The sequence below is a fragment of the Cervus canadensis genome, chromosome 3 (assembly GCF_019320065.1).
Source record: "Cervus canadensis isolate Bull #8, Minnesota chromosome 3, ASM1932006v1, whole genome shotgun sequence".
In the NCBI taxonomy this organism is placed as follows: Eukaryota; Metazoa; Chordata; class Mammalia; order Artiodactyla; family Cervidae; genus Cervus; species Cervus canadensis.
In genome coordinates, this window is record NC_057388.1 from 80,553,750 (window position 1) to 80,566,014 (window position 12,265).

The 12,265-nt window shown below is 35.5% G+C and overlaps 1 protein-coding gene across 1 annotated transcript in view; it reads left to right on the forward strand.

The window, feature by feature from the left end:
- KCND2 (potassium voltage-gated channel subfamily D member 2) overlaps positions 1-12,265 on the forward strand; it is a 545,404-nt gene that overhangs the window by 387,225 nt on the left and 145,914 nt on the right. The window lies entirely within an intron of this gene.

Below are 12,265 nucleotides of genomic sequence, written 5' to 3' on the forward strand. Positions count from 1 at the left end.
ATGTTTTAAAAACCATTGGCATAGTTTTTTAAAATAAAACAAGATACTTCAAAGAAACTTCCAGAGGGAGATATTTACCATTTTCTGCCTATGAGAAAATGCGGTGGACAAGTTCAATAAGTACAATACTAGGCATACTATGTTATACCTTGACCTTTCCTTTTCAAACAATATACACTAACAATTTAACTGCATTTATCATAGAGTTTATTATAGACTTCACAGTAAGAAGAGATAAGTAAAATCATTTTAATAAGCCTTCATGGACAGATGAAGAAATGAAGTCCCTGAAAACTTGAATGATCTTTAAATCAAATTCATACAACTAGATATCTACAATAACCACGTGATGATTTATAACCCTGACCCTAGCTCACGTTTTCCCAACTACTCCATAATGCTTCATAGACATGTTTGCTATACTCTCCTATTGCTTCAGAAATCCAGAAAAGAAGGATGACTTAGCCAAGTCATCAGTGACAGAAAGTGGCCTTACCATTGAAGTCCTTCACTGAAATCTGACTCCAGGATAATTTATAAACAGAATTTGGATTGGCAGATAAGTTTGTAAACCCCATTGAGAGGGGCTTCATTTCTGAGGGCCAGTGGTCTAATTATTCTAATGGTGAAGATATTCTGTTGTAGAAAGTGTCTGCTCGGATAGCCCGGGGAAATAATAATAGTGAAGAAGACCAGTGAATGTTTTATTGTCTAAAGGAGAAATACTCTCCCTTTCAAAGCAGTATGCCCATTGTCTTCCCTGGGGGCTGACACTAGTCGCTTTCCTGGATGTGTCCTTATCTGATAAGGGGCAACTGCCTCTCAGCGTGACAGAATGCTAAAGTGCTGCTATTTCTTCCCAATAGCCAAAATCTTCTCAATGTTGTTTATTGTTGTTGCTTTAGCATTTTTCCTGTAAATCCCGCCTGTGGTTACCAGAATTTAGTTCTATATAAATCACCTTTTTAACTGTTCTGCTATTGTAGTAGAAAATAGGAAAGAGTAAAATGTAGCAAATAATTGCTTCTCCAGGGTTTCCCAGAATCATAGCTTCATAGCATGATCTGAAGTTGTATCAGACTACATGCACTCCTTTTCCAAAGGACCATTTCCTTCTCTTGACTGAATCCTTTGCTTTGAAGCTATTTGATGTTCCAGGATGACATGTTACAATGACTGGAATAGACTTGCAAGTTCAGGGAATTCTTACTTTTGGGAATTTGGTTCCACATCAATCATGTAGGTTGAATTTTTCAGTCAGTTAAAGTAAATAAATTTTCGGAGATAATGGTGAGAAATACCTGAGATGTTATTACACTGACTAGCAAGTCAGTTCAATAGATCACCGTGACTGAAACACAAGAAACATTATTGTTGAAGAGTTCTGACAGAACAGAGATATTCCTGTGTAATTTTGGAAGATTTTGAGTGTCATTCTCATCTGAGTCCCTCTGACTTTACTCAGTAGGTTAAGGGAAACATAAATAGTTTGGAAGAAATAAAATTATAATATGCTCCAGTCAGCTTTGGGAAGATAAACCTGGTAAAACAAAGAGGGTATGAAGGTAGCAATAACCCAGAGGAGGGGGGCATTTGTGTTTGTGCTCATTCTCTCATTTGTGTCTGACTCCTTGTGACCCCATGGATTGTAGCACACCAGGCTCCTCTGTCCATGAATTTCCCCGGCAAGAATATTGGAGTGGGTTGTGATTTCCTACTCCAGGAGATCTTCCTGACCCAGGGATCGAATCTGCGTCTCTTGTATCTCCTACATTGGCAGGTAAAGAATTCTTTACCACCTGAGAAAGCCCAGGGAGGCATTTACCCTTTGCAATAATATAGGTAAGAAACAATGATACTCATTCAACAAATATGTGAGTATTTTCATGTTCCAGATTCTGTGTTTTGGTACTATGATGGTAAAATAGACTAATATGACTATTGTCTTTATGGAGTTTACTTTACAGTATCCAGGAATAAACAAAAAGAAAATCTAATTAGTGCTGGGAAAAATAAACAAATATGCAAAATATAAGGTGACCTAGGACAATATACTATAATATGCTGAAGAATGGGATTTCTAAGAAGTTGGTATGTCAGCTAATGTGATCAGTGGGAATCTCAACACAACCAATGCAAAGAAGATATTCAGAGGAATGAGGAAAAAGTTTCGCTTGTCCAAAGTACTCAGAGGGAATCAGGGCAATTGAAACTTAAAAATGATTCTGGAGAGACAAAAAAGGACAGGAGGGAAGTAATCATTAAGAGCCACTGAGGACGTGGCAAAGACAGGATTTCATTCTAAGTGAAATAAGCTGCGATTGAAAGGATAACTGCAAGAGTAGCTCATGCTTAGATTTAAGATTTACTTGGTAAAAAGGATCCCTTTGCTGCTGTGTTAATACCGGTTTGTGGGAAGGAGGTAGAAAAGAAGAGGTGAGTGGTAACTGTCGCAGTGATGTGAAGGAGGCTTAATAAAAATAGACAGGGAAAGAAGTTGTTGGATTTGAGATTGTCTTTTGTGGATAAATTGCTGATGATTCAGAGGTGTGTGTTTAGAAAAAGGGAGTAATACCAGATATCTGGCTTCAGCAACTGAATATATTTATTGAGAAAAATGGGAACAATGAGATGAAGATTATATTTTGGTTGTACTAAGCTTGAGATGTCTGGAAACATCCTCAGAGTGAGAGAAGTGTCATCAGTCATGTGATGGCCAAGGGACCAGGAGATGTCATCCCAATTTCAGAGGTTATAGTGCTTCATCAAACCCTACACTCAAACAGTTCTCTCTGTCCCCCTGTTTGTAGGACAAAAACACTCACATGGAGACCCCTGAGATTTAGACACTCTTTTTAAAATCATATCAACTATGCTGAAATGAACATTATCGCAGCTTTAAGAATATATCCCAGTGGAGATGAAGGGCTTTTTTGTCTCATTTGCCTATTGTTAAATGCTTTACAATGCAATGTTGTCATAGAAGAAATTTTATCAACATTATCAGAACTTACATACCAAACAAGTTCTTTCCCTTCAAAGCAACCCCTTTAGGAGGGTGCATGACCTTATTTCTGGAAACTTCCTTCGAACTTGCCTTAAAAGGAAAGAATACTTTTAAATAACAACAGGTTTTCTCCTCTAAAGATTAACTAATTTTCAGAAACAACCAATATTTCAATAAGCAAAGTATGGTATATAAATTGAGGATCAAAATTAGACAAAAGTTATAAAGAGACTATAAATTAAATAGACGTATTTTCCCACATGGCTAATAACTGACTGAAAAAGACAATTACAAAAGAAGAATTACAGAATAAGTGAAAGTAGTTGCAGCCTCCCATATTGACTCTTGGTTTCTACATAATTGTTTGACATTTTCTTTCTTAATACTTCAAAATCATACCAAACATTTCAACAGATAACACTAACTAGAGTCTATTCCTGTGAGATACTTCACCTTCATTCCACATATTCCTAATAATTACAGCCAGCATTAGCCACCATCTATTGCAAAGATGTTTCTATTTAAATTTATATGAAATGGAAAAAAGAACGTAAGTGAAATTCGCTCAGTCGTGTCAGACTCTTTGTGACCCCATGAACTATATAGCCCTTGGAATTCTCCAGGCCAGAATACTGGAGGGGGTGGCCATTCTTTCTCCAGGGGATCTGCCCAACCCAGGGATCGAATCCAGGTCTCCTGCATTGCAGGCGGATTCTTTACCAGCTGAGCCACAAGGGAAGCCCAAGAATACTGGAGTGGGTAGCCTATTCCTTCTCCAGGGAACCCTCACAACCCAGGAGTCAAACTGGGGTTTCCTGCATTGCAGGCAGATTCTTTACCAACTGAGCCATCAGGGAAGCCAAGGAATATAAACCCTTAGCTAATAGGTTGAGTTCTGTTAGCCATTGTAAAAAAGCAATTTAGCCTTGAGTGACTCTTTGTAAAGAGTTCTCTGTTTGCTATAATTCTGGATCTTTTTCATACATGTTGTCAGGGAAGTTGACAGGCACATTGTGAATTTCATGAATTACACCCAGACCTGGAGAATTTGACCTTTACTAAAATTAGTTTTACGGTAAAGAATTGGTGCTCTGTACCACCTGAGCCTTTTTCCCACAATGAAGACACTACTAATGACTGTGAAGATTTCTCAATGGATTGCAGCAACCAGCATTTAATATCATTAGAGCAAACAGCACCCTAGAGTTAACATGTGAACATTCAAGGGAATACATCTTAGTTCCAATCAAGGATTCTCCAGGGTGACCCAGTGTGTAGTATACCAGTCCACTACTAAGAATTCAAGATGTGCTCAATGTGGCAGATTCCTAGGTTACAGGTTTTGAACCTGCCAAATCTAGGTTGTTTCCTGCTCAATGATGAAATTTACAAAGGACTTACTGTCTAAAGAAGTTGCCTTAGTTTCAAGGTCAATTTGTATCTATTTTTGTGTTTCTCTTATTGTTGTTTTGAAATTTCCCTCAGCCTTGACTTCTGTTTATCCTTCACTGGATTACATAGAGTATCAGGGCAGTCTGTTACATTTATGTTCTCAGTGTATGGTAGAGAGCAGATTATAAACAAACATTTTTGTGGGGGCGCGGCGGCGGGGGGCGGGGAGTTAAGTTTACTGGATTTCAGAGGTTTGAAAAAAATTGTGGCCTGGAACCAAAAGGCCTGTAATTAAAAATCCTATTTGCCATTTAAAAACTAAGTAATCTAAGGGAAAAATTATTTTCTCTCATTACACACTAATTTCTGCAATTAAAATTTTTTAATACAATTTGTACCAATCTATAAAGGCTGTTGTAAGGATTGAATGAGATAACACATATAAAGTCGTTAGTATAATGTGCTGTGTTTAGTTGATCAGTTGTGTACAACTCTTTGTGACCCCATGGACTGAAGCCCCTCAGGCTCCTCTGTCCATGGGGATTCTCCAGGGAAGAATACTGGAGTGGGTTGACATGCCCTCCTCCGGGGGATCTTCCCAACCCAGGGATCAAACCCAGGTCTCCCTCATTGCAGGCGTATTCTTTACCAACTAAGCCACCAGGGAAGCCCTGTTAGTATAACAACTGTGTGCCATTATAATTGAAAATAGTCCTATATATTTTAGCTTTTATCTTGAGGGAATATTATGAATTCATTCCAGAATCTGATGGTTATGGACCATCTCCTCAAATAATTTTCTGGCTTTAACAAGCTCTTCAAAACTGTCCATGTGTAAGAACTGTTCATTAAAATTTAGTTACTTTTTTCAGCTCTACATCATGACTCTGTGAAGTAAAATCTACCTATTTTATAAGGACCAGTCACATTTTTAAGGAGGAGAATAGAATAAAATATAAAATAGGATGTATCTTACATCTTATTTAAATAGGGAAAACAAAGGTAAAAGTTTCATGAAACTTTGTTTCAGGTATTTGTGTGTGTGTTAGGTTTTTCTATAACTTGCATTTTTCAAGGTGGGTTACACTTGAGCATCCTTCAGACTCTAATGCCTAATTTTCTTCTTAGCCCTTCTTGTTCTTAGCTTCTCCCAGTGTCCTTGATTCTCAACCCTTTCCGTTTTTCATTCTACCTTGTCTCTTTGCAAACATTTGAGTGCAATGTGCACATGCAAGTGACCAGAGGGTTAATCATTTAAAAAATGAATTAACTAACTGCAATGATAGTTGTATATTAACCCCATCAGCAGCATAAATGTAATGTTCAGAAGATAAGATGTATGATGTAAATTCTAAGAGTGCCATGTAGATGAATTATTTTAGAGTTTCACTGTAATACTGCACTTAGGCTTTGAACTGGGAGCATGTTATACATGAAATGGATATAACAAGATGCTTCTAGCAACTATGTTCTTCTAGATAACATCCAAATCACCAATTATATTCCACAGCTTGACATGTTACCGTCAAATTTTGCTATGGCGTGATACCTTATAATGAAACTGTAATGAATGTGCTCTAGATGTTTGCAATGAAATTGCTTTAAGCTGATTTGTCCACTTTCCAATCTTGGAACCAGAACCAAACCATGAGTCAAGTGACTCTTCCATAAAACGTAATTCCATTTCTACATTTAAAATGTTTTCTATTTAAATTTTAGACAATCATAGAAGCCTTAAAATTTTGTAGATGATGTAGACATCATCTAAACTCTTTGTCTCAGTGGTCATTAATCTAATTGTCTTCTTCCTAAAAAATTACCTCATAAAAGAAGATAGTTTCTCACTGAGTCTAAACTGAATTATAGCTACATTAACTTTATGGTCCTTAATTATAAACATGTATTAATTGTTACAGAAGTTTATCAATTATTAACATATATCATTTAGTATTTGTAAGAATGTCATTGTTTCATAAGGAAAGACATAAAAATATTTCAGAAGAAAATGCTAGCTTTTGTGTCTTCCTCCTTAGCCTATATTTTCTCTAATTATCACATTAGTCATTGATTTATAGTGAACTAGGATTGGCCTTTTTAGTTACAGTTTAATTTAGTCTAAATGAACTTTAGTCAGCAACATTTTGCTGTGTTTCAGGCTAGAGACATCAGTTAAAAAACATAAAATATTTCTTTCTGATATCCTCTGTGCTCACATTGAAGATTTTAGGTAGATTTGCCAAAAGAATTCCAGAAGTTGAAGGTCATTATTTATTGACTGTCTCTTATCTTAGATGTTTTTCCTATGACTAAAGAATGAAATAGGTGTCATATGATGAAATGAAAACTTGACTAAACTTTGTACTGTAACATCACCCACCCTTTGTACTAAGGATATGGATGTGTCTTGAGGGTCAACATCTTCAGTAAGCTTCAAAATGTTAATGTTCCAGATGTGTGGCTTCTTAATACACTATATGAATAGTTGAAATAAAACAGCTGCCTGTTCATACATGAATTCGAGAAATCAGAAAACCAACCAGTGGTGTAATAAATATTATTTTGTGCATGCAAACTTAGAAAATATAATTTACAGGCATGAAATAGAATTTGTAGCAATGGCAACAGAAACTAAACAACCAGAATACAGTCACATGAGATGGTTCCTTAAAGAGCATTAACTCAACAGTCAGGAAGCCTTAATTTTATTTTTCTTATTGTCATGACGATTCTTGGCTTGTAATAATCTTTTGAAAACTGAACATCAAATTATGAATTTGTGGAACAAATAAAAAAGCAGGATTCATATCGGTTCTATTCAAGATTGTATGTGGGAGCCAAGAGGCTGAAAAGGATTTGCTTTGCAAATAAATAATCCCAAGCTGTGGATTTATTCATAAAACTAATATTTAGGCCACATAACTATCCTTCTTCTAATATCTTAAAATTGAACAATTTTAATTATATGAAGAAAATTATTAAGTCACCTCAAATGATGAGATTCTTGAAAATATTTTTTTTGGAACAAAAATAGTAATATGAATTAGGAAAAGAAAATGATAATTAAGTAGCCTTTAAAAATTGGTATCTTGAGTTTTTCACTTAAATACTATTATTCATCCTCTCATATGAAAAACTGGCAGAATTCTAACTGCAAAAAAAAAAAAACAACTCTGTTACTGTTAAGAGGGATTCAGACATTTCCGTTTCTTTGCAATCTGTAAGGCCTCATCCATGAAAGAATATAACCTGAAGATCAGACTCAACATTGAGAGGCGGGACCATGTTTATCTTGCTCACTGCTGTGTCTCTAGCACAGTTCCTAGTAGTCAGTTCGGTTAATATATTTTATCCCTGTATTTTGAATAAATGAAAGGAAAATACTAACTCTAGGAAAACTGAACATGATAAAAAAAAAAAAGTGTTTGTGGTTTTAATACAGAAGAAAAACATTTCTCCTTGGTATTTTTCCCCAAAACATTCTATTACAAAAGACAATTTCTTGGGAAAACTAAGTGAATTTGTATCAATTTTAGTCCAGGAATTTGTAAAAACTCATGATTTTAAGAATTAGGCTTCTTCTCTCCTCTGATAGGAAAAGGGATAATTGATACCCTAAATCATAAAGTCTTGATCCAAATAAATTAACCAATACTGAACAAGAAAACACCATCTTTGCAAAGTTCTAGATCCTGGGCAAAACCAGGCTCATCTTGGGTAAAATTTAAAAAGGAATTTTAACATACCCGCATGGCTTTCCCAGATGCCTCAGTGGTAAAGAATCTGCCTGCAGTGCAGGAGACCTGGGTTTAATCCCTGGGTTGGGAAGATGTGCTGAGGAAGGAAATGGCAGCCCACTCCAGTATTATTGCCTGGGAAATTCCAGGGACAGAGGAGCCTGGCAGGCTACAATCCAGAAGGTTTCAAAAGAGTCGAACACAGCTTAGTGACTAAACAACAACAACAATGGTATCTTGTCACCTTGAGCCTCTCTGATTCTGCTTCATCATCCTAAATCTTTCACTTGTGCTTCTGTTAAACACATTGAAGGGTGAAGGGCCAGTTTTTGCAGTGATTCTGCAGACAGTGCCCCTGCCTGATTGCTTAACCCAGAGACTCTCAAAAACAGCTTAATACATTCCGAAGTCTGTGATAAATATTTTTAGTTATCATAGTAGCAAAATTAAATAACATGGACAGTAAATAAGCTTTTCATTAAAGTATTTTTTCTATTTTAAGATCTGCTCTTTATTACAAAATACAGTTTCTTTTATAAACTACCAAGAATACTGGAGAGGGTAGCCTATTCCTTCTCCAGGGGATCTTTCCGACACAGGAATCAAACCGGGGTCTCCTGCATTGCAGGCAGATTCTTTACCAACTGCACTATCAGGGAAGCCATTTATAAAATAATGGTGATATTAAATGTTAGGATGTTTTTTACTAAAAAAAATTAATAAAGTTGGAAAAATTTGTTGTCACCAAGCACAAATAATTCAAAACATAGGCAGCTGGTAATATTCAATAGAAAAACACATTCTGAGACTGAATAAAAAGAAAAAAAGAGAAAATGTTACATACTTTAATGCAAGAAGGAAATAAGATTAAAGTGGTGAATTTCAGTATCTCCAATTATAACTGTCATTGCCTATTGAAGGCAGAAGGTCTAAAAGTGCTATGAATGCAGTTATTTCCTTTTTTGTTCATCTTTTCTGAAAGTCCTACTGTCTCTGGTACTTCTGTTATGAATGGAATTCAACTATGTAAAAAAATGAATTTATTTTGGAGAATAAAACTAGGCTTCTTTCTCAAATACTTTTTCTTTATTTGATTAATCCATTTAGACCTGACCAAATTATAAAGAAAACTCTTACAGTATACTCTATATGCTGTACTAGACTGCAAGAAAAAGAAAATGCCACTTATTCCAAAATAAATAATCCTCTATTTAAGTCAAGGGCTTATTGCCATCTTATATTGGATTTTAAGCAACTTAAAACTGATGTGCCTGAGTTTGTTTTAAGAGTACTCAACATATGTTAAGTCTCTCTAGAAGAATGGTTTAATTATTAAGACATCAACTTAAAAGTTTAAAGTTCATGTAAACTAATAAATTTACAGTTACAGGATTCTTTTTTAAGAGAGGGAGCCTGATGCTACTTCAAAATAGATATGACAATTTTTCTATGGGATAATCAAATGGGAGTTTTTACCCAAAGATTATTTACCAAGGATTATTAGGTAATTTAGTTAACTAATTAATTAATTCATGTAAACACATTATGTATAGTTTATCATTTCCATTAATAAGTAAGCAAATACATTAATAAAATATATTCTACTTTTCTACTGTATTCAGGAGATTATAGTGGAATCATGTAATACTGAGGCTAATTTTATTATTTTATTCTCTCAGGTTTTCAACTTAACTAACCTAACTCTTCTATTTCCATGCACACACACACACACATGCACACACACTTTAGGTCCCCTTTCTTTATATTGAGGTATTTGTGCTAAACCAAACCAGTGTATGCCTATGTTGTCAAAATTGAAAAAGATAATTTCTTGTGGACACTGTTAATTTTCAGATACTAATGTAATGTTTATTTTGTACCTGCTATCAGTACTAGAGCAAAATCAAAGAGAAATAAATGTAAAAACTTTAAAAGTCTTTGAAATCAAGTTTAAGAAAAATAGAATATTCAAAAGAAAAGTAGTGTGTGGGTAATGATATAAATGACAAGTTTAGGGAGGGGACTGTCAAAAGGAAAGAATAGAGAGAATCCTGACCTGGACAATAGCTGGTATTTAATCTTTTTAAATCCCTCCGTTTTCTTCATGTATGAAATGAGGATACTAATAACTATAGAGCATGATCATCCTGGTGATTGGAAACAAGGCACCTTAAATGTCTAGCACTGGACCAAGCATATGCACTAGAGTCAGCAAATAAGTGTTTATTATTAGTAATGATACTTCTAAGAATGTGGGTTCCTAGTGGCTCAGTCGTGTCTGACTCTTTTACAGCCGCATGGACCCACCAGGATCCTCTGTCCATGGGGATTCTCCAGGCAAGAATACTGGAGTGGGTTGCCATGCCCTCCTTCAGGGCATCTTCCCAACACAGGGATCGAACTCAGGTCTCCCACATTGCAGGCAGATTACTCATGAGCCACCAGCGAAGCCTAAGGATACTGAAGTGGGTAGCCTATCCCTTCTCTAGGGTATCTTCCTATCCCAGGCATCAACAAACCGGAGTCTCCTGCATTGCAGGCAGATTCTTTACCAGCTGAGCTACCAGGGAAGCCCACTTCATAGCATAAAGAGTTACATTTGTATTTAGTTGTGATCTTTCTCCCTTCAACCTACCCCTACTCTGGACACTTTGTTTAACTTCTCTTGTGACCCCTATGTTCACTCAGCCTTGATTATTTAATGCTCCATAATTAGTCAGTGATCTGTATGAGGGCAGGTATGATTTGCTCATGTTTGCATCCTCCACTGTGGAGTTCCTCCAACTTTAATCTAGTGAGAGATCTAATTAATCTTGCCATGACGACTCAATCCTGGCTCAGTAGGTCGCGGTGGGATTCTGAGATTCTGCATTGTCAGCAATGCTTCTGGTTCCTGTGACCTCTCTTTGAGTATCATGACCCTACAGCACTTATACCACTACTTTGTATATGGAAGACATTCAATAATGTTTCTTGAAATAAAAAGATACTTTGAAACACACAATTTAAATTGTCAGATTAATTATAGAAACAATCATTTGGAAGATATTCAGAGGAAGGAACTGCAGGAAATTTTATGAGTGTTTGCCCAGGTTGTAAAGAATTACAGAAATGTGAATGGTCAGAGTGAAGAGCAAGCAATTCTAGGCTTGAAGAACATGAGCCAAATCGTGGAGAGGGCACAACACAAACAGGGTTCCTAGATTAGCACAGCCAGTTTGCCCAAAGTGTAAGGTTTAGTTCAGAACGAAAATAAGTTGGAGCATGTCAGTTGATGCAAATGTTTGACTGATAAGCAATGGACAAATGTAGAGTTTTTGAGCTGCCTGTAAAGTGATCATTATGTTTTTAGGAAAGTTATTCTTGGTGGTGGTGGTGTGTAAAATGGTTCAAGAGAAAATGGAAGATGGGAGGTTCAACAATTCTTAACTCCAGCTTCTAACTGTAAAATTAAATTAAACATCCAAGATTTAAATTTGACATCAAATAAGACATCCTTACATATCATTCCTTTTGCTATGTTAAATCACATTTCAACAAAATTAGAAGAATCAGTATATTTCAGTCTCAAGATAAAATTGTTTCATGAGTCCTTCTACCAAATAGAACACATTAATTATGATGTGACTTTCCTGAATTTGAGCACCTGCAGACTTTTGAGATCTTCAACAACTTTACCACCAAGAAGAAAAACTACAAAAATAACTTATGGCATTTGATTGGGAGACTCATATTTTGGCACATATTGTTAATATTCTCGTATTTAATAATGTAATTAAACAGCTAATATATGGAATTACTAATAATCCATGAGAGAGTAAGCCAGTCAGATATTTTCCATAAAAATTAAAACATAAAAAGAGAACATGGAATTGTCTAATAAACTATTTAATGAAAGGATTAGTCATGTTCGGGTTAGCAGTTTTATTATGTTGTAAAAGAATCAATTCAAGTGTTGATCAAATTTATAAAGTTCACAGTTGAGAAAATCACTCATTAATGTATATCTAAAAGCATCTAATTTCAATTTTGCCCATTATGTGATTCATTCCCCTGGGGGGGAACTAAAATGAAACTTGGCCTATATTGTATCATTTTAACATCTAACTATAGTATATAGCTGCCATAAAAT